Source organism: Monodelphis domestica, chromosome 4 (genome assembly GCF_027887165.1).
Source record: "Monodelphis domestica isolate mMonDom1 chromosome 4, mMonDom1.pri, whole genome shotgun sequence".
Classification (NCBI taxonomy): domain Eukaryota; kingdom Metazoa; phylum Chordata; class Mammalia; order Didelphimorphia; family Didelphidae; genus Monodelphis; species Monodelphis domestica.
Genome location: NC_077230.1, coordinates 292,221,247 through 292,248,846, shown reverse-complemented (window position 1 = coordinate 292,248,846; position 27,600 = coordinate 292,221,247). Strand labels below are relative to the sequence as shown.

General features: G+C 34.7%; 1 pseudogene; it reads left to right on the top strand.

Annotated features, from left to right (window-relative positions):
* Positions 1–328: 328 nt before the first annotated feature.
* LOC100024006 (chondroitin sulfate N-acetylgalactosaminyltransferase 2-like) lies at positions 329–26,462 on the top strand (annotated as a pseudogene).
* Positions 26,463–27,600: the final 1,138 nt, after the last annotated feature.

The window sequence follows — 27,600 nt, the reverse complement described above, 5'->3', positions numbered from 1 at the left end:
AGCCCATGGAGTTGGAATATAAAATGCTGATTTAGTTTTGGTGAAGGGAGATACCATGGTGTCCAGCAAATTATCACCCATATAATGAATTTTATCTGATTTGCTAATTATATTTCCTTATCTCCCTTGGACTTTGTGGTAACAGAACAGGAAGGATTCATTTAATCTTACTGCATCTGCAAATAATCATTTCTCATACATACACAACAGAAGTTTGTGACCTTTATAAAAATTCTCATTTTATTCTTTTGAAAGAGTTTAATGATATTTCTCCAAAGTTTGAACATGAAATGAATTTATAGCTTTGAAAAACTACATATTGATAAGAATGCCCATCAGAGGTTTAATAACCAATTAGCTTCTATTGGGTCTTGTCCTGCAATGCATTTTCCTATGATTTATGTATCTCCTTGTTGCTTTTATTTATGTACTTTTTGTGTGTACTCATTGGAAAGAATTACAGCAAAGAGCCTAACTCTCCTACAAAAACAAGAAGAGCAATATCAAACTAAGGCAACTGGTTTGAAACATCAGATTGTCCAACTCAAACAAGAATTACAGAAGATCAATGAGAACGGGGGATGTGGGGGGGAGGGAGAGAGAGACAGAGACAGAGACAGAGACAAAGTCAGAGAGACAGAGAGAGAATGGCATGCAATACCAAGGCACCAAAGAACCTTTTGGAGTTTCTTTATTCTCAAATTGACAAAGCAAAGGTAGGTATAGGAGTCAAACCACCTAGTCAGCATGGTATCATCTCCTTCAAATTTTTGCCTTAATGCAAGCCTTCCAATTGGAAATGAGTCTTGCTCAACAACCAGAGAAAAAGCCTATTAGAAAAGACAAGGGAAATGAGTTTGTAGAAGTTATTGGGGGTGGCCTATATCTTATTAATAATCCTGATAAAGAAGATGAACAAGAAGATGAAGGTGGACTAGTTGGAGAAAAATAACTGTTTAATGAAAACAGTTTAATAGAAAGTTATTATTATACTGAAAGAGATAAGGGTGCACATTTTGAATTTTTTTAAGAAATCAGAATATAGACCTTATGGAATATAGATCTGTCATTTTGTTCCAACTCTTTGAACCTCTTGTGAAAGTAAAGAGTGAAACCTGATATTACTAAATCAGTTATTAATATTAATATATCCTTCTCTGGAAGGATTGAAGCATTTGCAAAGTTTATATGGAACTTCAGGGATATATGCATTCTTCAGAACAAAGGGCTTCACCTTACAATAGTATATTTTGGTAAAGTTGGAATCTAAACTCAAAATCATTTTAGAATCAGTTTCTCATGAAATTTATTTTCACAATTACATATTGGTTTCATTGATAAACAATTTAATTATGACTGAGGTCCGGATGAGAGTGACCAGAGCCTGGAGCAAGGGCAAGGTCTTGATGTTTTTCTGTGATACTGAGACATACATACATACATACAAACACCTCTTGCTTATGACACTTACATGGTAACTTATTGCTATTTGGAACCCAGTTCCTAGCCTTTTCTACCTCTGTCATAAGAAGCCTGATGCTGATGAAATTACTTCATAGGAATAGCATAAGTACATTCAGTTGAAATCCATGAACAAGACTTAATACTATTTACACTTTGGAATGTTCCATAAAGAAGCAGATAGGATAAATAGTAAATTTGTTGGATAAATTTCATCACTCTCTTAATGAATTTTTAATATGCACAACAACCAGAACTATTCATTTGCCTTAATTAGTTTATAAATGCAGTGATCTCTCAAAGAATTGTTTTATCTTTCCAATCCTTTTGTATCCAACACAATTTAGTTATCTGAACTGAGAAAGAAAAGCAAGTATTTTATTGTAATCTTCAATTTATGAGACACAGCAGTGAATGAGAACTGACCAATTTGTCTAATGAGAGTCTATCTCAATTGTGGTAGTGTACTTTCTGGACTTGATTATGTCTTTCCTTTGATCAGTTTAACTTCTATCCTGTTGGTGGTATGGGTATCATAGTTAGAAGAGAGTATGTTGTTTTCAGCTAAATAGTAATGAGGGGTTATCCTTTTTTGTTTCTTTGTGATCTTTGAATACTTAATTGATCTTCCTTAAAGATTAAGATGCTAAAGTGTTAGGAGAGGTTAATTGGCTTACCCATGGTTAGTTTGACAAGTATGATAAAAGCAAATTTAGGAACTTTATACCTTTGGAATCAGTTCATTGCTTCAGCCATGAGTTTCTGTGAGAAAAAGTGTGACAAAGAGAAATTTGTTGAAAATACAACATATCCAAATAATTTCCAATTCTTGCAGATTCTCCATAAATATTTCATCAAGTGAATCCTTTATTCTATTTTCACTTCCACCACCCTACTTCAGGCCCTTGAAGAGATATCATCATATCTGGTTTCTCATCCCTCAGTCTCCCCACAACCAAAGGATTTACAATACACATCATGGGTTGACTTTGGCATGAAGACTTGAATCAAACATAAAACTAGAGAATAGAGAGCTATAATAAGCTGAAGCTTTTGGGTTGGGGCTCAGACTTCCCAAACACAATTCCTATGTCTTTCCCTAATTCTTGTCATTTCATGTCACACACACTCACACACACACACACACACACACACACACACAAACACACATATATTATATATAAACATATGTATCTTCCTAGGTTAATTTTCCTAATAGATGTAACTACAGAACTTCTTTGCTCAGAAACATTCCATAGCTCCCCATTACCTACCAAATAAAGCATAAATTCCTTAACTTGGCAACACTTCTCTCCACAGTCTGGCTTCAATTTTTCTTCTATACCTTTTGCTGATTGCCTATATAATAAGTAGCTAGTGAGCTATGAAATAAATTAGTTCATGCCTATAGCACTTACCTCACAAAATGATTGTGAGAATCAAATGAAACAACATATGTAATGTACTTTGTAAAACTTAAAACATTACATAAATATCAATTGTTCCAGTTGTTTAAAGGGATACTCATGAGAGCATACTAAAGGCAAAGTAAGATCATTAAAGTAAGGATGATGGATCTTTGGCATTGTAACTAGACTGAAAGAATGGCTTTCTGCAAATGTGTGGGATTCTCTAGGATTTTGCTGGCATCTCCCCTTAAGAGAAACCATATACTCATTAAGAGCTATTGGCCACAAAAGTGCCTTAAAAAGGCATGGAATGTAGGCAAAAGGGGAGGCTTCTCTTGCCTTGCCACCAATCTCTCATGGAAAGATATAGATAGAATAATTGGACCTGTATAGAAAGGATAATGTTATAAATCTAATAGAAATCTTGCCAACTTTGTTTCTTTCTCTTTTCTTTGTCTTTTCTACAGAGTGATCTCATGACAGTTAACTGTTGTGAAAACTTGAAAAGGACATAAAGCTGAAGAATAGAAGTTTGGATTCCTCTTATTTTCCCCTGAGTTGAGGACTTGAACTTCTAAAATACTATTCCCATGTCTTTCCTTTACTCTTGTTATTTAAAAAAGGAGCCTTTAGAACCCAGGACTTTTTGAAGTTAGGGAAGCAATAATAGCAGCTTTTTGTTCCTTGCTTCTTTGCCTGTGAGTTCTTTTTCCTAAACTACTATAATCTCATGGCTCACTGGGAATTAACCAAACCATATGCTCCAAAATTTTCTGCAGGGCTCTTTTAACTACACATAGGCCTATCTCCACTCCCCAGCCTTCTTGTTTTCCTCATCCAACCATAAATTGGACGGTTTAGTCTTTTAAAACACGTGAGCTTTAAGTAAGCTAATTTCTTCCATAAACACCACACATTCAAAGATCAAAGCTGACATCTCATCCATTGTGGTTTACATGACAGTGGCAAAGAGAATAAAATTCAAGGTCTTTCCTTTAAGTTGAATAGTTAGGACTACATAAGAAACTCTTCTCCCTTTACCCCCTCATGGCAGTTTCCAATCAGACTCACCAGCAATTACATTGTAAACTGAGGTTTCAGCCTGTAATCAACTAATTTTCCATGTGATGATTTGTTGTTCTAGGGCCAGATCACAAATAACACCTTAGAAGCACTAAAAAAAAATTTTAAAAAAAGAGCCTCAAATACTTCCTTACTATGTGACCTTGGGCAAGTCACTTAACCCCAATTTCCTAGTCCTTACCACTCTTCCACCTTGGAACCAACACTTAGTATTGATTTTAAGGTGGAAGATAAGACTTAAAAAAAAGAAATAGAGAGGTGTCACTTCCAACCTAAGCCGTTTAAATTCCTACTCTTTTGCTTGATGTCTCCTACTTAATATAAGACTTTCTACTCCTAGAAATCAAAAAAGCATATCAATAAATATCAAGATTTTATTTGCATTTTGGATGCAAATTTCAGGATGAATTGTTTGAGAGCTCTAAAAACTCTCTTTTTTCACTACAATAGTAACTATGAGATTCAAGGCAATGAAAAGAAGTTTTCAGAGTGAGAAATATATACAAGCTTTATCACTGATCTCCTGGAGTTGAAGTTAATCTTTTCATTGGTCAGTCAATAATGCTTCTAACAAAAACATATTTTCAAAGAGTGGAAGTTATTCTATGAAATTGTTTGGTGCATGACTTCTGAGGGTAGAGCCAAGATGACAGGGTAATCTAGAGCAACTCTGTGCCACTGTGAAAATCCTTCCACACTAATAAAAACAAAGCACTTCAAAGGGGACACAAAACCAAATAAAGTAACAGGACCAAGCCAGGTAATGCTCCTGCTTCATTCAACTTAAAATTTTCTCAGAGAAGGTTGAATTCTCAGGCTTAAGAAAAGACAGAAGGAAGGTCCCAGGACCTTTCCCCCACCTACTATGCTGAGACTCTGGTTGTTGCAGGGATCTAGGGGTGAGGGTTCTAGACTGGAGGGAGTGCCTTGCTACCATAGCTACTTGAGGATCAGGGCTCTGACCATAGCTGGCAGGGAGGCAGCTGGAGGAGAGGGGCAGAGAAGAGGGAAGCCTGGTTGCAGCCTTCAGCCACCACTTCTACATCTTGGGCCTCTGCCTCTGGAGGTTTTGGATAAGTGCACATCCATCTCTCCAAATCAGTCAGGTTAATCCAATCTAGCAATAGCACAGATAAAAAGCCTTCAGAGGGCAGAGAAGCTCAATTTCCAATACCCCTCCCCCATCTGCTACACTGAGACCTATGGTAAGAATCTGGCTAAAGGGAATCCCAGGGCAAAGACTATAACTGTGACAGAGTAACCTGACTACCACAGGAAGCTCAGGGCTCTGACTAGGCAGCAAACAAATGTAGGAAAACAGAAATAATAAATGCAATTTTAGACCATAATTCAATAAAAATCATAATCAATTAGGGCTTGTGGAAATGGAGATTTAAAATTAATTGGAAACTAAATAATCTAATTCTTCAAAACTGGTGGGTCAAAGAACAAATCAAAGAAACAATGATTTCATTAAAGAGAATGAAACAACTTATCAAAATCTATGGGATGCAGTCAAAGCAGGACTTGGGGGAAATTTTATATCCCTGAGTGCATATATTAACAAATCAGAGAGGTAAGAGGTCAATACATTGGTCATGCAACTTAAAAAACTAGAAAGAGAAGAAAATAAAAACTCCCAGATAAAAAACAAATTGGAAATCATAAAAATCAAAGGAGAAATTAATAAAATTGAAAGTAAGAGAATTATTGAACCAGTAAATAAGAATATGAACTAGTATTTTAAGAAAAATAACAAATTAAATAAAGTACTGGTTAATCTAATTTTAAAAAGAAAGAAAAGAATGAAATTAATTGTATCAAAGATGAAAAGGGCAACCTTACCTCTCTAGGTGAAGTGGGTGAATATTTACAAAAATATAAATTGCCTTATTTAACAAAAGAGGAAATAGAATACTTAAATAAACCCATATCAGAAAAAGAAATTGAACAAGCTATCAAGGAACCCCCTAAGAAAAAATCCCCAAGGCCAGATGGATTCACAAGTGAATTCTCTCAAAAAAGAAAAAAAAAAACAACAACTAATCCCAATACTATACAAACTACTTGACAAAATAAGCAAAGAAAGAGTTCTGCCACCAAATTCCATTTATGACACAAATAAATTGATTTAGCTCCTCATAAATTTGAGAAATTAGACTTTTGTCAGAGGTTTTTGTTATAAAGACCCCCCCCCATTTGTTGTTTCCTTCTAATTTTGGCTGCATTGGTTTTGTTTGTACAAAAGCTTTTTAATTTAATGTAATCAAAATTACTCATTTTACATTTTGTAACATTCTCAATCTCTTGCTTGCTCTTATATTATTTCCTTTCCCATATATCTGACAGGTATACTATTTTATGTTCACCTAATTTACTTATAATTTCCTTCTTTATATTTAAGTCATTTACCCATTCTGAATTTATCTTGGTATATGGTGTGAGATGTTGATATAAAACTCCTCTCTCCCATACTATTTTTCATTTTCTCAGCAGTTTTTGTCAAATAGTGAGTTCTTGCCCCCAAGCTGGGATCTTTGGGTTTATCATACACTATCTTGCTGAGGTCATTTACCCCAAATCTATTCCATTGATCCTTTCTTCTGTCTCTTAGCCAGTACCATATTATTTAGATGGTCACTGCTTTATAGTACAGTTTAAAATCTGGTACTGCTAGGTCCCCATCCTTTTCATTTTTTATTAGAACCCTTGATATTCTTGATCTTTTGTGCTTCCAGGTTCTAAATCTCTCATAATTAGAGAAATGCAAATCAAAACAACTCTGAGGTACTACCTCACACCTAGCAGATTGGATAATATAGCAGCAAAGGAAAGTGATAAATGTTGGAGGGAATGCAGCAAAATTGGGACACTAATACACTGCTGGTGGTGGTGTGAATTGATCCAACCATTCTGGATGGCAATTTGCAATTATGCAGAAAGGGCTTTAAAAGATTGCCTGCCCTTTGACCCAGACAAACCACTGCTGGGTTTGTACCCCAATGAAATTATAAGGAAAAATATTTGTACAAATAATATTTATAGCCACACTCTTTGAGGTGGCAAAAAATTGGAAAAGAAGGGGGTGTCCCTCGATTGGGACATGGCTGAACAAATTGTGGCATCTGATGTTGATGGAATATTATTGTGCTATAAGGAATAATGAACTGGAGGAATTCCATGTGAACTGGAAAAACCTCCAAGAATTGATGCAGAGCAAAAGGAGCAGAACCAGGAGAACATTATACACAGAAACTGATACATTGTAGCACCAATGAATGTAATAGATTTCTCTACTAGCAGCAATGTGATGATCCAGAAAAATCCTGAGGGACTTATGAGAAAGAACACTATTCACATCTAGAGAAAAAAATCTGTGGAAGTAGAAATGCAGAAGAAAAACATATTACTGATCACATGGCTTAATGGGGATATGATTAGGGTTTTGTTGTTAAAAGATCATTCTCCTGCAAATATGAATAACATGGAAATAGGTTTAGGACATCTTTAATTATAAAAGCTTGATCAAGTCCACAATTTGGTTTTCTAAAATACATGTTTATGACATTCCCAAAGTAAAACTTTACATCAAACCATAAAATTCTAACAATTCAATAATCAATTATTGGCACAGAAGCAATTGATACATTGTATTATATTTTGATATTATATAATTATATTAATAAGTTCCATTTATATTACACATTTGGGGCAACTAGGTATGGACCAGACCAGAAGTCAGGAATATTTGAATTCAAATCAAGTCTCAGACACATACTAGATGTGTGATCCTGGACAAATCACTTAATTCCTAATTACCTCAACTCCTCATCTGTAAAATGGGGGTGCACACAAGAAGGAAATGGCAAAACACTCCAGTATCTTTGCTCACAAAACCCATGGGGTGACCTGAAGTTGGATATGGCTAAAGAACATGTTATATGATAACATATACAAAGCATTTTAAGCACATTATCTTATTTGATTCTAAAGAATGCCTGTGGGGTAGGGTCTATGAGAGTTATTCTTCCAATTAGATTAGGAAACTGAAATTCAGACTAGTTGAATGTTGAACCAAAGGTTCATAGTCAATATTAATTAACAATGGGAATCAAATAGGGGTCTTCCTAATTCTTAGTTCAACACTGTATCTTCTATACCTCCCTCTACCTCAAAGGAGGAATGGAGAGGCCAAACCTGTTTCTATGGGAGAAGTATCTGGCTGAAGCCACAGCTTTATAAGCATAGCTGAGAAAAGATGGGACAGAACTCTTCTGTGTCAGATGGACTGAAACATTGGATCATTCTAGTCTGACAAATGGTCAACTCCTCTAACTCTCCTTTAGATTTAGTTTTCCTATTCATCTAAATCATTTGAATTGTGAAAGTCCAAAAAGGCTTGTCTCTTGCTGCAGCTGGCAGTTTTGGTTTAATCTTACTTGATTCCTGAATCAGATCCCATTCCTTCATTACCTTTCCCATCTGACACTTCACTGAAAATAGCACCCTACTGGACAATGTAGAAGGGAAGAAACCCTGAAGAATCAGGACCTCGAGGAGTCTTCTGAAGCCCTATTATGGGAAAGAAAATTGTCTAACACATTTTCTATTTGCATAAATGGCAAGGAACAATAGGAAATTTTTTCTACTCTTTCTATCAATCTATAAATCCATATTTGGCATAGACTACTTCTAGGATGTAATACATCAATGTATGATAATCTTAGCCATAGCCATCCATAAGTAATTGGTACAGGCATATGTAGCCATCAATCTGTTTTTATCTGTCCACTAATGAATGCATTAAAAACTGCTTCTGCTCTTGGCCAAAGAGGTATCAGGCCCTTTATAATTCTCCCAATGTATGTATCAGGAACCCATTTCATGAAACAGGCCAGGTGTAATGTCTAGCCCTCTTCCCCTACTAAGAAACTAAGAAAACCTCTTAGATAAAAGAACTACCTATGGACTTACTCTCGCCACATTTTAGCATTGTGTCCAATGCTCTACATATTCTGATATTGCAGTTTCCATAAAGAGGCTTCTAAAAACTTTAGAAATTTGTCTCTAACTAAAAGAGAGGAAATTATCCTAAAACCCCACATTCTCCAACTAATAACTTAATAAAAAACTAAACAATCAACAAGCAACCATTTTGTTTAAGACCGGTGGTCCAGAAGAATAAGTCTCTTAAGGTCTAATTATGATCAGGTATTAGTCTATAGTAGTCTGTCCTCCTTCCTATTAGTAATAGGAATCATTTTTTCTGATACTGAACCATCAATTTATCCATGATAGGGAACTCAGGGAAAGTTGCTTTCTGTCCGCTATGTTGCCAGATCCAATATATAAAAAGTGTGTCACGAATGACAGTACAAGAAACTCTAGCTCCCATGAGAGTGGGGTAAGGATAAGTTATCAGCCTCTCAAAATGAGAGGAAGATGAATGAGTAAACCCAGAGTGGGTGCTAAGCTGTGTGGGTTTCCTCCAAGATAATTTTAGACCCCTTTACATTGATAAGAATCCCCTGAAGAGAATCCCTAAATGAAGGATTTTCTAACTGGGATTCTCATTCTTGGGTAACAGATTAATAATAATAATAATAATAATAATAGTAATAGTAATAATAATAATAATAGTCATTATTATTTTATTATTTTTATTTTTAAAAAATAATTACCTTCTATCTTGGAATCAACACTATGTACTGGTTCTAAGGCAGAAGAACAGTAAGGGACACTGTGACTTAAGTAACTTGCCAAGGATCACATAGTTACATAGTGTCTAAAGTAAAATTTGAATCCAGGACTTCCTGTCTCCAGTCCTGTAGCTCTAGCCACCGAGCTGCCTAGCTGCCACCTATATACTTTTAAAAAAAAATCTTGACCCTTTTTTGTTTTAGACTGCAATTATGCAACCTGTTTTCGGCTGCATTTGCTTAAAAGTCCAAACGGCTCTTTTATGATAACTTTTTACATTCTCAAATAATATTATCTGTTGTATTACAGTAGCCATTTGTTCAAGATCACTTACCTTCGTTACTATGTCTAGAGGGAGCTTTTCATTTTGTTTTTGGAAGGGAGTATATTTTAAAATAGCCCTAGAGTGTTTGTCCTGTTTTCATAAGAACCCAAACATCCTGTCTGAGATCCTTATAGACTAAATGTCCATAGGCTAAGTTTTACATGCTGACCTAAAAATGAATAATCAATCTTACATGCTTAATATACTTTGAGGAGACATACCTCTGGAGACTTTTCTAATATGTTTTTCTTTAAGTTAACCTGTTTGTCTTAGTGAGAAGTGATTTAAGAATTCCATTTAGATTATCCTAATGAATTAGTGTTATTCCTTTGGAGAAATTTCAGGTGCCCTATGGTAGAGGGACCTCAGAGGAAATTTTTGTCTTAACTCTCAGTAAAATATCTTTAAATGTCAAAGGGTTTATGGAAGTATTTTGGCATGTCTTGTATGGAAAGGGACACCTGGAGGTGTAATGTCCATTTCAGCTCCCATTGCAGATGCTTCCTTGATGGAAGCATCTGCAATGGGAGCTGAAAGGCAGCTTTAAGACTCTACAAGGGCAGTTACCCTTTCATCTCAGTATAGAGATTCACCTCAGAAGAGTTTAATGAGGACTTCACGAAGGAAGAAAAGGAGCAGCTGTTAAGTACTCTTTGGCCAAATGTGCTTTCTATGTTAAGGCCATTCTCCCCATGGACTTTATGCAAGGGGAGAGGATGCTCTCAGTTTTGAGGGGGTAGGATATTTCTTTCACAACTTTTCTTATTGTGACTGTTTACTAAATGCCCTTTTTAAGAGCTAATTAAGTCTGTCTGATAATCAAAAGAGAACATTTCAGGTGGGGGTTCATGACTGACAATACTAGAAATCCCAACCTTTTAATATTACTTGGGGAATATTAAAGGAGAGAAACATTCAGGTACCCTCTAAAGATCTGGACCACCACAATAAGTAGGAATTAGGATAAAGAGCCTAGAGGCAAATTACAATGGCATGAAAAACAACTTCTCTAAAAGCACTTTAGGCTACAGTTATTTTTTTTTCTTGTTAAGTCAAAAGATTTGGAAAAAAATAGAGTAGAGACAAATTATTACCCATAGTTCTTATTCTTCTGTAAGACACCAAAGATCTAGATTTCTATTGAGAAAAATTACTTTTAAAAGGCTGCCTTTTCTCTCCCCATATTTTCTGCGAGGATGTCCTCACTGAGTACATAGACCCATATTTTATAAACAGAATCATCACAAATAAGAATCAATCGTGACAACTGACAACCATAATTTTTCAAAGGTCCTTAAAAACTAGGTTTTTTTCTGATATAGATGCTTTAAATAATGAGACTTCTTGACTAAACTTTTATCACTAATCATACTACTATATAAAAAGTTATTTTACTGATTCCCAATAAATACAATTTTGGTGAGTAAAGATACAATCTATATGTATTTGTTTCCATCTGAAACATAGTTGATTTTCTGATTCCTTTCCCTTGCTGATTTACAGGCATTCACATTAATAAAAGGAAAGAAATCAGTGATTTTCATTAGGAGATGAGTATTAAAAATGCCTGAGATTAGGGATCATTTTTCAGATTTTATTTTTCACAAAGACAGTGAACACAATGACAATAGAAGAGAGAAGGGAAGTTTGTAGGTAGGGGTAGGAAAGGGAGTTTCTTAATCCCTAATTTTATTTTCTACTTGAATATAATGCTGACAAGTTGATTGTAACCAGGTTGCTCTCCTGCCAAATGGCCCATGCTTATCCCTGAAAGCTTAAAAATAAATTTAATTTAAACTGTTTTTATATATTGCACACTGAAATTTTCAGAAGTTAATGGTAAAATAGAAATCAGTGATATTCATGAATAGAATAAGTCTTAGACTTGATTTATTTGTAATTCTATCTCTTTAAATTTAATCCTTCTGAAATTAATTGCTTTCTTGGTTCACCTTGGATAAATTTATATTTTCCCTTAATGAAATGAAATGAAAACAGTTTGTTTGCTATATGATAAGCACTCCAAACTAACTCTAAAAGTAAACGAAAATGTCTATAATTTCTGTGGATATAATATATTTGAAGAAAATAAGTCACAAACTAGGCTTCTAATATGTCCCAGGCATAATAAAAATTCAGTGCAATTACATAATGTTTTGTCTCATGTCCAAAACTATATATATATATATATATATGTATATATATATATATATATACATATAAAAATAGGGGACTCTTAGAGGTAGCTGTACAAAATACTCTCTGGATTTTCATCCATTCAGTGACCTAGCTTCTAAGTCCCAACAATGCATTTACTTTTCTTCTAGAGGACACTAGAAATTCAAAGAAAATGCACCTTTGATAATAGACTAGTAAGAAAAGTCATGATAGAACATTTATCTCAGACATCTTGAGCATGTTCTCCCACACATTGAAGAGAGTGAGAGACATGCATAGGCAACAAGTGAGGCCAAGACACATGAGAGGAGCAGCAGTTCACCTGGTATTATTTTACACCACTGATTTCTTCTGGGGATGACCACAAAATGCTTTTACCAGGACAATTAGCCACTGATTGTTATTTCTTTCTTGGAATTCTTATTTCACTGGTTTGATAGGACAGCCTGTCTTATAGTCTAAGGTATGTATGATTCTGCAGGTATCAAGGTTGCTGTGGGGAATGGTAGTCAACTCCCAGTATCTCTCACCACCAGTGCTCTGCCGATCTCAAATGTAAATGGTTTGGTGGTGAAGAGTAAGTCCCTACTGGACATTGTCACCAATTTCTGGAATGTATCAGGGACCGCCTGTTGAACACCTCAACTCTCATTTGCTAGTTTATGGTGGCTTTTTCCCTAAAAGTATAAGCTTATGTTATTTAATCAAGGCTTCTTTACCAGTTAAGAAATGTTAAATAGAATTCATCCAGGCTAAAATTGTCTCTCTTTTTTATGTGTATAAATATATGGATATTATAGTCTTTTGTTCAAGATAACCATTACACTTAGGGTTATACATTCCCTAAGTGCTCTCTGACATAGCATACAAATTAATTTCAGCCAAAACAAAAAGGAAGCTAAATTCTCCATCCACCTAGGCTACATTCTTACCTTTTTTAATACATGTTTGCTAGCAGCAATACTCAGTTGCTTTGGTAATGGATTTTGGTCAGCCAAATCTTCTCTACATATGCTATCTTTCTACATATAAATAGAAGGATCATTCAACCTAACCACATTTGGTGTATGTGGTATTCAAAATATTATAAATCACTGCCACCTCCCCAGTGAAGTTAGCATTTGGAAAGCCTTAAGGCTCTCAGCCTTTAATCTCTGGCAGCTCTGGGAAGCACCCTGAACTTACTCAATCAAATTCATTAAAAGAATTGATGTGCTTCCTGGTGAAAGGGTAATAGCTACAGTTTTGGAATTGTCTCCAAAATAGTAGAATATATATCTTAATAAGATGTTGCCATCGGAGATCTACCAAAAAAAAATGACATCAGTTGGAAAGCTTTGGGGAAAATAATGCCAAATATTCCATAGAAATGGTCAGTTAATACCAAGATAATACAGGCAGTACTTGACTGAAGCAGCTTTTGAACCCATGTCTTCTACTTGTAGTGATTTTTATGCTTTATCTTAGAGAGAATGCAGAAGCTCAGAGATAAAGCGACTTTCTGAAAATGACAGAGGTATCAGATCAGTCAACAAGCATTTATTTAGCATTTACCAATTGCCAGACACTATGCTAAGAGTCACAGATACAAAGAAAAACATGAACTTCTAGATTCAAAGAGCTCACAATCTAATTGACCAACAACTTGTGAAAACTATGTAGAAACAACCTATACTGAGGATAAATTGGAGATAATTAACAATGTCATCATTCCCTTATTAGAAGGGACCGCAAAGGCTTCCTGTAGAAGGTGGGATTTTTGTTTAGACTTGAATGAAGCTGGTGGCAATGAAGCCAGAATTACTAGAATGAAAGACAAGTTGGGAAGGGGAATGAGGTGTAGTGGGAAAAGTGGGAGAAACTGGCTAGGAAGGACTTTGAACATCAGAGGATTTTAAGTTGAATCCTGGAGGTAATGGAGAATCACTGGGATTTGTTAAATAAGGAGGGGCCATGGTTAGATCTGGACTTTAGACATATTAATTTGACAGCTATGAGGAGTTTGGACTGGAGTGGGGTAGAAAGACCAAGCAGAAGGCAATTACAATGGTCTTTGTATTAAGCAATCAGAATCCATATGAGGCTGGAGGCAGAATCTGAGGGGAGAAAGGAACATATAAAAGATCTTATCAAGGTTAAATCTATAGGCTTTGACAACAGATTTGATATGCCAAGCAAGAGAGAGTAAAGAAATAAGCCTGACACCTAGGCTGGGAGCCTGTGTGACTAAAGATGGTAGTGTCCTGAACAGAAATAAGGAAGTTAGGAAAGGAGAAGGTTAGGGGAAAAGATAAGGAATTTCATTTTGAACATGTTGAATTTAAAATGTCTATAGTACATATTCTTCAAGATGTCCAATTGGCAGTTGGAGATGAAATAACATAAGTCAAGGGAAAGGTTAGAGCTAGATAAGCACATTTGATAATCAGTAGCATAAAGATGATGATTGAATCCATAGGAACTTATAACATCATGAAGCAAATAGTATATAAAGAGAAGACAAGAGGGCCTAGGAGAAAGTGCAGTGGAACATCCCCACATTGGAAGTGAATTGGATAAAGATGCAGAAAAGGGGACTAAGAAGAATGGTACAATGAGAATGAGGAGAGAATACTGCCCTGAGATAATAGAGAAAAGAGTGCATTATGGTGATTGTCAGTCTTAAAGGCTGTAGAGAAAGAAAAAGGATTAGGATTGAGGAGGAAAGTCATTATATTTGACAATTGAGATAATTCTAAAATGTTCACATAGCAGTTTTGGTAAAATGAGGAGGTTGTAGGCTAGATTCCAAAAAGTTTAGAAGGGAGAAAAAGGAAAAAGTGGAAGTACTCATTGTAGATGGTTATCTCAAGAAGTTTAGTCAGAAAGTGGGGATGGATGGATCAAGTGAGGAATTTTTAAAGATGGAGGATGATGGAGATGTGTAGAAAGGGAGAGATTTAAAGTGAGAGGGTGAAAATATAAAGGAGACAACCTACTGAAAAAAATAGGATGAATTGGGATCACTTGTGTATGTAACAGAACTAGCCTTGACAAGAACTACCTTTTCATGTGAAACAAAGATAAAAAAGGGGATAGTGGCAAAAGGCATCTGGGAATTATAAAATGAAGAGGAAGGAAAAATAGAGATCTCTTAGTGAATGTCCTCTATTTTTTCAGTGAAAAATTAAATGCAGATTAGGGAATGGGGAGCTTTCAGGGGTCTTAAAAGGAAAGAAAAGTTTTGGAAGAGCTGCTATGGTGGAAGGGATGAGTCAATTAAGAATATATAAATGCATTGCTTTGCTTTAAAGTGGGACCAGTTGAGATTATACAGTATAAATTTATGGTCAAAACAGTCAACATAATTATTGGGCTTCTCCAGCTTTATCCAGCAGTACTTAAGTTGTTGTTTGTCCTTCATTTTTGAAGAGGACCTATGGCATTTAATGTGAGGAAGGGTTGCATGAAGTCATCAACCCCACTCTCTATTATAAAGGTATCAAAGTCTAGGGGCAAGACAAGAGTCAGGAAAACTGGTGATAGCCCAGGTTGAAGTGGATGACTTTGGCTTCCTTGATGTCTCACCAAGCTCTAAGCACTCCACAGCACCTACTTTGGCCACCTTCATAGAACAAATTGTCCTCATCTGCCCATTCCATCAGCAGAGTCTTCATATGCTACAGGTTAGAAGCAATGGCAATGCCTGGTGAGAATGCTGAGGCTCAGAAGGGAAATATTAGTGATAAGAAAAAGAGGCAAAGGATTCAAGGGAGGCAAATAGTATAGAGGTCAACCAGCTCACTAAGGTTAAAAAAAGAAGATTGGAGAAAAGTATAACCAGTTCAAAGGTTATAAGCTGGGAAGAACCAAGGGGTCAAGGTATTAGAAATCATGGCAAGAAAAACTAACAAAGTTTGGGATTCCAAGGCAGATAAAGAAGTAGAATGATAATAGATTGTGATCCCATAAGGGGATTACAGAGTTCATAAAACTACAGGAGTATTGTTAGGTGGTGACAAGATCAAGAACATGACCAAATTTTTGTGTGGCTAAAGTGGGGTAGAGAAACAAATCTTGGAAAATTAAAAACTTAAGCAACAGGGTGGTAAAGTTGTTTGAGGAAGTATCAGTCTGTATGTTGAAATTCCCTAGTATGAGGGCAGGAATAGGGAGGGGGGGGGGAAGACAATGAGCCAGGCAATGACTTAAGGTCTATAGACAAGAAGTGCCAGAATTTTCTCTGGGTAATATATATATATATATATATATATATATATATATATATGAATTGAATGAATTTCAAAAGAAGAGAAGTTACTGAGTGATGAAGGTAGAAGGAGAACCTTGAAGTCATAATGGAGATCAAAAATTATTCCAACTATCTCTCCTGAACTAATAAGACAGGAGAAATAGTGATGTTTAACTAGTTCTGGAAAGGGAGGCCAAGGATCTGTGTTATAATGAGGGAATCAGTCTCAGTAAAAGCTGGAATTTGAAAGGAGTATAAAAGGAAAATATTGAAGAAGAAATCAAGTTTGTTATCTATGGAATATATATTCAAGAGAGCAAAATGAAAGATTGAGTGGCTTTAGAGTCTGACATTAGGAGGCTTGTACTGAAGGGAAATGGATAAGGGAGTAGACAGTGAGGGAGAGAGAATGAGGTTTTTAATGATATCCAAAGATCAACAGAATGGGATGGGTTATAACAGTTGGAGTTTCTCAATTATTGCTAAATGAGTTCAGAATAGTTACATCACTTGGATTTGGCATTGGTTTGGTATTGTCTTGGTGTTCAACAACTCAGGCAAAAAGGGAATACAGGGGTGTGATAGAACAGCATTTTTTTCTATTCTTTAGGCAGTTTAGACAAGAGATAGGTGGATGAAACAATAAGAGATGGCATCTCCCCATCCCTTACAGTCAATAAAAATTCCCAGTATTCAGAAAGAGTGCCCTGCAAAGGACTAATATGATTAAATAACATCTCTCTGATCCTCTTTTCTTGCAGGAAGAGTCCAGGTCCCAAGATTTGTTTTATTTTTTTAACCACATAACAGATAATTTTCATAAGTATATTTGGCATTTGGTTGCACCAACCCCAACCCCATACTTTTAATTTTTTATGACACTTCATGACATAATATCCTACCATTCTCCCAAATAATATTTATCAGTTTTTATTGTATTTTATAAATAACCCTTAGGTGATATCATTCATATAGCAATGAAGAGAGGTGATTTTTTCTCATTTTTATTATATTAGCATGGCCAAGCCATTGACATTGAATATCTTGGACTTGTCAAACTCTAGATTTCTTTTATTTTTAATTATTATTTTATTAATTTGTTACAAATTACATGTAATAATAAATTTCCACATAATTTTTCCTAAATTATATGATCTGAGTTGTCTCCCTTCCATCTTCTCTCTCACCCTGCAGAGCTGGAAAGCAATTTAATCTGAGTTATACACGTATTATCACATAAAACATTTCCATATTATCCATTTTTATAAGTGAATAATATAATAAAACCAAAACCACAAAACATATACCCAAATAAACAAGTGATAAATTATATGCTTTGATCTGCATTATCACTCCAACAGTTCTTTCTCTGGAAGTGGATAGTATTCTTTGTCATAAGTCTCTCAGAATTGTACTGGATCATTACATAGCTGAGAGTAGCTAAGTCAAACACAGTTGATAATTCCATAATATCATTGTTGTTATGTGCAATGTTCTCCTGGTTCTCCTTATTTTGCTCTGCATCAGTTCATGTAGTTCTTTCCAATTCTTTCTGAAATCATCCTCTTCATCATTTGTTACATCACAATAGTATTCCATCACCATTATATACCACAATTTGTTCAGGCATTCCCCAATTGAGGGACATTCCTTTAGTTTCCAATTCTTTGCCACCACAAAAGAGCAGCTATAAATATATTTATACAAATGGGTTCTTTTCCATTTTTTTATCTTTGGGATAAGACCCAATAGTCATATCACTGGATGTAAAGGTTTGAATTTTATAGCCATTTGGGTATAATTCCAAAATGCTTTCCAGAATGTTTGGATCAGTTCACAACTTCACCAGCAATTCATAGTATCCCAATTTTGCCACATCCCCTCCAACATTTATCATTTTCTTTTAATGTCATATTGGCCGATCTGATTGGTTTGAGTTGGTACTTCAGAGTTGTTTTCATTTGTATTTCTCTAATCAAGAGGGATTTAGAACATTTTTTATATGATTATTAGTAGCTTTGATCTCTTCATCTGAAAACAGCCTATTCCTATTCTTTGACCATTTGTTATTTGAGGAATGATTTGTGTTCTCATAAATTTGATTTATTTCTTTATAGTTTTGGTAAATTAGACATTTATCAGTGACATCTATTATAAAATGTTTTCCCATTTTGTTGTTATCCTTTGAATCTTAGTTTTATTGGTTTTGTTTGTACAGAAATTTTTTAAATTTAATATAAACAAAGTTATTTGTTTTACATCTTAAAATATTCTCCATCTCTTGCTTGGTCATAAATTCTTCCCTTTTCCATAGATATGATAGGTAAATTATTCCATGTTTTCCTAGTTTACTTATACTATATCACTCTTTACATTTAAATCATATACCCATTTTGACCTTATCTTGGTATATGATGTGAGATATTGATCTAAACCTAATTTTTTCCATACTGTTCTCCAACTTTCCCAGGATTTTTTGTCAAATAGTGAGTTTTTAATCCCAAATCTGGGATCTTTGCAAAACCTAGATTTCTAAGCAAGTTTTATAGAATTATAAAATGTTAGCACTTGCCAAATCATGAATAATTGAATATTAAGAAGTTATTATATTATACATAAGGCATTTTATAGCATGTGCTTATTAAATCCTGTCTATGTGTTGGTTATTAGACAGATTTAGTGGTCAGTGGATTAAATGCTGGGCCTGCAGTCAGGAAAAAAGAGTTTAAATCTAGCTTTCAGATACTTAGTAGCTATGTGCCCCTGGGCAAGTCACTTAATCTGGAGAAGGAAGTGGCAAACCACTCTAATATCTTGGAAAGGAAACCCCATAGATAGTATGGAATCATGAAAAGTCAGACACACCTGAAAATAACAAAATTACGTCAGTTAACATATATATGTATATCTATATAGATATTTATTATATTGTGGTTTTGTAAGTAAAATTTCCCTTCCTAATTTTGCCTTTTGGGATTTGTTAATAACATGCTAAGAAATACTACTACTTTACTGATGCTATTATTCCTGGTTTTCTGCATGCATTTTTCCTTTGATTCTTCTTTCTCTTTTAAATTATATAAGTATTTAGTCATCTTCAATTTTGGAAATAAATGTTTTACCTAGATTCTAGAAACTTGGTGATACTACGTAATTATAAAAATTATTTATTCTCTTAATGACATTCATTAGGGCAATATATAATCTACATTTTAACCTGTATCTTTTTTCACATTTGCTTTATTGATAATGATGTTCTTATATTATCATTTATGATGAATATAATTTATATTTTACCTTTTCTGCATTTAATTAAAAAATCTTTACACCATAGTATATGGTTAATTTTGTAAAGGTTTTGCTAATTCTGAAAAATAGAAACATTCTTTTAAAATTATTTTCAATAAAAACATCATATCCATCTTTTCTATTTTCTTCTGAATCCTATTTTCTTCATCAATTATATTTTTCTTAGAATAATCTAAATCTAAAAGAACACTAAAATCATATAATTATTATTACTGTCTCAGTCTTTTACTAATTTAGCTAGATTTTCCTTTAAGTACTTAAGCACTGTGTCATTTGTGGCATAAGTGTGCTATTTTTATCTATATAGCCTTTAAATATTATGTATTTTTCTCATGTCTCTCTCAAACATATTTTATCTTATTCTTGTCTTTTCTAAGGCTCTGTATGCCATTCCTGTTTTATGTGTGGGTTTGTTTTTTTTTTTATCATACTGACCAATAATACATTTATTCATGCTGCTTTTACATAACAAATTATTTGGCTTTGCTCTCTAATCCATATTGTCATATTTTTCCATTTTATGAGTGAATCCAACCCATTCATAGTTAGTCACAGTTGTAATCATAAAGGACCTTGTTATAATATTTCTCCTCCTCCCTCACATTGGAGGAAATGAAATTTAAAAAAAATAAGCACCATGTATTTGAAATTTCTATTTCTCTTTTCTAGTCTCCTTTCTTCCTTCTTTTCTCTCTCCTCAGGTCTGAGTCATTATATCTTGGATCCCCCCTCTCTCACTTCTAAAGATTCCCCTTTAACTATAGTTAGGCTCTCTTGGTTCACTCTATCCACCTCAGACTTTATTTTTTCTCTCCATATCCCAATTTAGTACTCTGATTAATCTACTTCTGTGCTCTACAGTCTACAATCATTATAAAAATTCATGATGTATCCATTAATTTATTAAAAGAAATGTTATTTGTTATCCAAATGTCTATTAATCCTAAGTCCACACCTGCTAATAACTCATCTCTGGTATCCCTTCTTTTGTCAAAATTCTATTTTAATAAGTATCTTACTCCATGTAGGGGAATTTGCCTTGTAAATTAATTTGCTTCAGAGAACCCTTTCATCTCCTCCTAATCCCCAAAACTGTGTAGCCTCTGATTTAAATCATTTCTGTAATCCTACACTACTTAGTTTTCCTTGTATTTCCTTGTATCATTATGTAGTGCTTCTGTAGGCCTGTACATTCTACTCTCAGAGATTTGCATTTATCAATGTAGCAAGTAAACTTTTTCAACCTGGGCACCCAAAACATTTTATTCGTCCTGCTTCAAAGACCATCTGAAATATTATCTTCCTCAGGAAGCATTCTTGATTATATAGCAATGATCCAAAGTGACATCCCCTTTCTCTTGTAACTGGCCAGCCCAGCATTCCCTTTACTTTATGAATCTAGCCCATATATCTATTTTTTTTTTTGCTTTTAACAGACCCCAAGGACACAATTAGTCTCACTTTCATATGGTACAAGTTCCTCTTTATCTTGTTTTTTCTTTGTGGTGTTCTTACCATCTTTATTCAAAGAAGTCTGATGATACTGTCTCTCTGATCATTTCTAGTGCCTAATAAAGTATAGTTTAATAATAAAGAAAAGAAAAATGAAGAACTACCTCGTGAAATTTCTGATCCAATCTGAATCCTCATTTTCAATCCATAGGGATTGCTCTAAAAACTATTTTGAATGATTATTTGAGATACCCTTCAAGCTATGTTTGACCACACACACTGTACTCATCTGGAAATTCAATGAACTTAGAAAGGTGCTATTTTCCTTCCAGCTTTACCTCAAGATAGAATCAAGTAGTAATGTGGAAGGAAGGACCACTGTGTAGTATTTATGAAACATACTGGGTTTCTTGGAGCTGGAGGGTGTGGTGACAATAACAAAAATCCACACCCCCTACTATGGTTTATTTTGCTCTGGGGAAAAATTGTTTGCAAAAACTTTTCTTTTGATTTTTGTTATCCAAATAATTCCAGCTTAAATTGGAACTCAGCTATTAATCTGATAATGACACAGCTGAGACACATTCTCTGACGATTGATCTTAAATGACTTACAAGGCTTTACTTTACCTCATTTTCTGCATTCCTTTCCAGTCAGGAGTTGCATCAGTTTTTAACACCCTGCCCAATCTCCTTTCCCTCAGAACCGCCTCTCTTGCTTCCCCACACACATACTTTTAAGAGGAAAATAGCCTAAAATACATGTATTAAGATGATTACTATGTGCCTGAAAATATCCTTTAATTTTATTTTTTATTTTATTTCTGGCTTCAAAGACTTTACAGGAATGAACACCTGTCTTTCAGGGCATTATAAGAAATTGTCAGGTACCTGACATACTTTGTAGTGTCAGCTCCTTCAGCAGTGACACTTTGAAAAGAAGTCCTATTTTAATTAATGATCAAATCAAAAGACATCTGTAGGTTTGACTAGAGTTTCAAATTCTTTGAAATTTGGGTTTACTCATCCAAAATAGGGACAGGTAGGTGTCATAATGGATAGAGCACCAGGTGCCTGAATTCAGGAATATTCATCTTACTGAATTCAAATCTGACTTTAGATGCTTCCTACCTGGGTAACTCTGGGCAAACCTGTTTGCCTCAGTTTCCTCAACTGTAAAATGAACTGGAAGAGGAAATGGCAAACCACTCCAGTACCTTTACCAACAAAATCCCAAATGAGGTCACTCAGAGTCAAACATAACTGAAGTGACTGAACAATAATAACAATCTAAGAATGTGTTGATTCTTGGGGATGTTTGTCCATTCTTAGAGATCAATAATATTCTGTTCTCAAAAGGAGATTTTATAAGATTGAGATTTGTTTTCATGGTGGTTCTTTTGGCCATTCAATAGTGGCTCATTTGTGTAGAATTTCTAAAAAACAGCTAGGAAGGTCAGGAATCATTTTAAAGAACCTCAAAAAACAAAACACTATTTTGGTTGGAGTGTTATTTATTTATTTGTTTGTTTTGCATCTTGAAGTGAGGGCCAGGATAGGGGATGGTTCTTACCTGCTATTATATCCATTCAAAACATTCTATTTGAAGAAGTTCAGATTGTCAATTCATTCATAATATATTGTTGTCAAGAGTTCTCTAGATATATTAAAAAGTTGTGCCTTGTTCACACTCTTGTTCTCAGAATGTAGATTTCAAACCAAGTCAGGCTTGAGTCTGGCAATGATGTTCTTACCATGTTGTAACTTAAAATTAATGCTCTGTAACCATATCTGAGAAATCTGTCCCTTCTGAAATTTGATTTATACTGATATTATGTGTAATGAAATTCAATCGCGTTATATTATTATCCATATACTAAATAGGATAGGCAGTCTGAAAAAGTGGAAAGAGTCAAAGGCCCTGGGATCATATCTTGACTCTGTCACCAATTACCTTTCTGACATTGGGCATGTCTCTTAATTTCTCTAATTCTCAGTTTCCTCATATGTAAAATGAAAAGGTTAAGCTATAGGCTATTTAGAATCCTTTTCATCTCATGGATTTTAAAGTAAATATTTTTGTATCACACCAACCCAAGGTAATCCTCTTTCTATTTCTATTACCTATATTTCTATTTCTATTTCTATTACCTATTGATTTGAAGAAATAGATCTTCCTTTTCCAGGCTTTCAAATAACTTCTGAGATTTTGTTCTTTATATCCATTACCCCTCTTCCAAATTCTGACCATTGGAATTTCACTCTCTATTTTTCTCTCTTGCAATTTGTATTCTCTATCCATTTTGGGAATACCTAAATAATATTTCACTTTCTCAACTATAGTAGCTGGTTCTGATCTTGATTTCTACATGATCTCCTCAGTCTACTGTCCTAGACTTGGAACATAAATTCTGTGATGAGCACAAGTGGTCAGAACTTTTTAATCTTCCCTCATTCTCATTTCCCCTCATGCTGCTTCAAGCTCAAGGCTCCCCTCTCAGAATAATGATTTTCTCAACCTTGAATTTGTGTCCTCAGTACCGTGCCTTGACTCCTAGCACTTTGCCAGTTCTAAGATGATGAGTGCCTTTTGGTACTCCCTCCAATGCTTTAATTGTACTTAGCAGGCAACATTTATCTCATGCCCTCCTATATGTGTAAGAGAGGAGACCTTTGGAATTTTTGTTAAACTAATGCCTTAAACAAAGAGTACTAGTTAATAAAGGATGCTTCCTACCTAACAAGAGAATAGCATAGTAATGTATGAACTGAAATTTATGTTAAAGGGTTCAATCTGTGATTTCTACAGGCAGGAAAACTTAGATTTTCAGAAAGAGGAAGTATTAATATAAACCTGTAACTTTATATGAAAATTGGTGGATTGAAAGTGAGTTCTTTAAAAACTTCAGATGAAACAAAACTTGCAACTCAGTCTGATGATAGAAATCATACCTTTTATCATAAAAATAGAAAAATTTGATTTGTAACAGAAGATTTATTGTTTCAAAATAATTGGTTATTAAGAATTTTCAATCAATTTCAGAAACTAAACTGGATCTGCCAGGCTTAGGTAGAGAAATGAAAAAGTAATCTCTAGCTACTAAAGAAAGGCAGGTTAAGGGGTTCCTCATCCCTTCTCTCTCTGCGACAGAAGCAATGTGTTCAGTTTGTCTCAAAAGGTATCTTTTCTATCAAGTGAGTGAATATCATGGAGACTCTCTTTTTAAAAATCTTTTAAATGTATAATGTGTTATGTTGGGATCTGTTTGCATAATGGGGGTGATCTTTGGGTTCCATGTGGCAATTTGAATAAAGCAGAGTCTTGAAGAGTTACATATGCTGGCTCCTTGAAGAGGAAATTTGATGAGAAGTAGCAGCTTAGCATTTGCTATGAGGTCACACAACTTAAAGCAGCTTTTCAACATCTTTTGAAGAAACCACCCTTTAAAGTTGAAACTGATCAAAGTGACCCAGGGTACAGAAGTCAGAATCCCTCCCTGGCCTATCCATTACAGATGGCGGAGACTCCAACACTTCAAAGTTGGAGGTCAATGGAGGCTCCCAAAGTGCAGATGTCTGTCCAATGCTTACCCAGCAAAATAAAAAAAGATACTAACTGGCTAAAGCTTCCAACCTGTGTGAGTAGGCTAGGATGGATGGAAGGGTGGAGGGAAGAAGTACTTCTAATCCCATCCAAAATGACCATAAAAATAATTCTTCCCATTCCCCTCCTCCACAACCAAGATTTTTATTCTTCCAAACCCAAATCTAGCTTGACTTGAAATTGTTTTGGATTTCTCCAGTTAATTTCTCAGTTTTGATCTCAGATGCCAACTTCAAGGAGAAAAATACTCAGAGAAACACTATCCAAATACTGATAAACCATCATTCCATTTTCTTAGAGGTATAAAAATGGAGATGGAGTATGAGAGGGGACTAACTAGCAAACTAAAATTAAAAAAAGAAGTGAGGATCAGGCTACAAAAAGGAGACATGACCAAGAAGGTCAAAATGTCAAATCATTTTTAAGAAAAAAAATGAATGTTATGCCTAATATGAGCTGAGCTAACATCATAAATCCTATTAGGGAAATTTGTCCATATGAGAAAAAGTTGGAGTAGAGCTGTTTTTATTATTACTATTAGTTCTAGGAAGTGGAAAGGACCTCAAAGAAAGATGAGACCTGAAGAGTTTAACTGACTTACCCAAGAACATATAACTAGTTAGTGGATTAGACAGTCTCTAGGGTCCTATCCTAGTTTGCAAGGTTGTACTAGGAACAAAGGATTAGACCTGATCTGCTGTCCTCCAAAGGTCATAAACAGCAGTAAAGAGAAGAAATTTCAGAAAAGCATTCCTTACTCCAATGTGATGGAAATCTTCCTAATAATCAGAGCTGTCCAAAATAGAAATGAGCTGCCTTAAAAGAAAATGAGTTACCTTCACTGGAGATTTCATTGAGGCAATTCTTTATTCAGGCAAGGGATTTGGCTTGAGGAGCACTGAGGATCCCTCCAACTCAAAGATTCTATTTTAAAAATGGAAGAGATGGAATACATAGAATAAGAGAGGGAAAGAGAGGTGTAAACAGGGACAGAGAAGACAAATAAAATTTTACTCAGGACACTGATTAAATGACTTCACACTTTGTCTTCCCATAGTTTTTGGAGAGTCATAAGAATTTAAAACTACTTTCTCTCCCTGACTTTGATACAGATAATCTGGGACATTTGTGCAGAGCATGAGATTTCACTCACTTAAACTAGTAATTAAAAATAGTAAAGAGCTGGTTGATTAGCATAATTTGTCATCAGTCAATATATTTCCTAGTTGAATCACATTGTTTTGAATTAGGAAAGGATCAGAGATATGAACTAATCCAAACCCAGCTTTGCTCCCATTTGGCTATCTGATGTTAAAGCAATCATTTTAGCTCTTTAAATCTTACTTACATTTTCTTTAAAATATAAAAGTTGCATGAGAGGCAGAGTTCTTAACTTTTTAGAATGTCATGCACCCTTCTGGCAATGTGATGAAACTTGTAAACCCCTTCTGAAAAGAAGACCTGACAATCTACTAAAAAATCACAGGACAAAGAAAACAAATTATAATGAAATATGGTTACCAAAACACTTCAAAAAAGAAAGTTCAATCAAGTTCGGAATAAATGAAGACCTGGAAACAGCAGATTTATAAGGACCTTTCAGTTCATCATCATCACCATCATCGTCATCATCGTCATCGTCATCGTCATCGTCATCGTCATCGTCATCGTCATCATCATCAATAAAAACAATAAACCAGATCATTTATGACAGGCAGAATGTTTGATCACAATTGTCTGAATTAACATTGATATATGAAATCTTAATACTTTTTAATAAATGTCAACATGTATATTATTAAAAATCTCCAAATTACAGGGAACAAAAAGTGGTCAAAATATAGAGGCCTAAGAGAAAATAACATCAAATAGGAATGTGCAGGGCATGGATATCATCCCTCTTATGTTATTTGCCATGGAAGTGAGTTAAAAAAAAGGATGCTTATAGCCTAGATATCCTGACTTTGATTTGGATACAAAAAGCTGTCATTTTATCAACCTCATGATAGTCTGAAAATTATTAAACCTGAAAACTAATATCAAGATAGTGACTCATTAAAGAACCATTTCTATCAGAACCTCATCAATAATTTTTAATGAAGGAGATAATAAAAATGATAATTACATAGCATTTTTAAAAACTCAAAATAGTGTTACCTCACAGAAAAAATCAAAACTTGAATTAAAATTAAAAAATGAAAGAAGAAGCATTTTTGCAGGGAATCTGGGTAGCACAGTGGGTAAAGCACCAGGCCTGAAGGTGGGATATCCTGAGTTCAAAGCTGACTTCAGATACATCCTAGCTGTGTGATCCTGGGCAAATCAATTAGCCCCAGTTACCTGGCCCTTACTGCTCAGAAGTTAAAGGTTCTTTGTTTGTTTCTTTTTTTAAAGAAGCATTGTCCTTAGCTTTGTTACTGTACCCTAGGGACCATGGAACTTTTCCACCTGACTTGCAGCTGAAAACTCTCATATGTGTTGTCTCCTCCATTATAATGTGATTTCCTTGAAAGCATGCACTATGTGACTTTTCTATTTGTATCCCCAGTGTTTATTGGATTTTATCCATAGTAAGCACTTAATAATGTTTTATTCTTCCATTCAAAACCATGTGGGAACATGAGAAAGAATATATCATCTCCACCATTCTCTCTGCTATTAGTATTCTCCTTAGGATGTGTTTAGTGAGGTTCCAGAAAACAAGTTTCATCCCAATATTTCTTTCATTACAAAAAGCAATCATTCTGTCCACCTGTGCAATAGTCCTAAGAATTGTAAATATAAGAGAATTATAGTCTGATAGCAATATGTCCCATGATCCTTTCTATCTGGACTCCATCAGACATAAA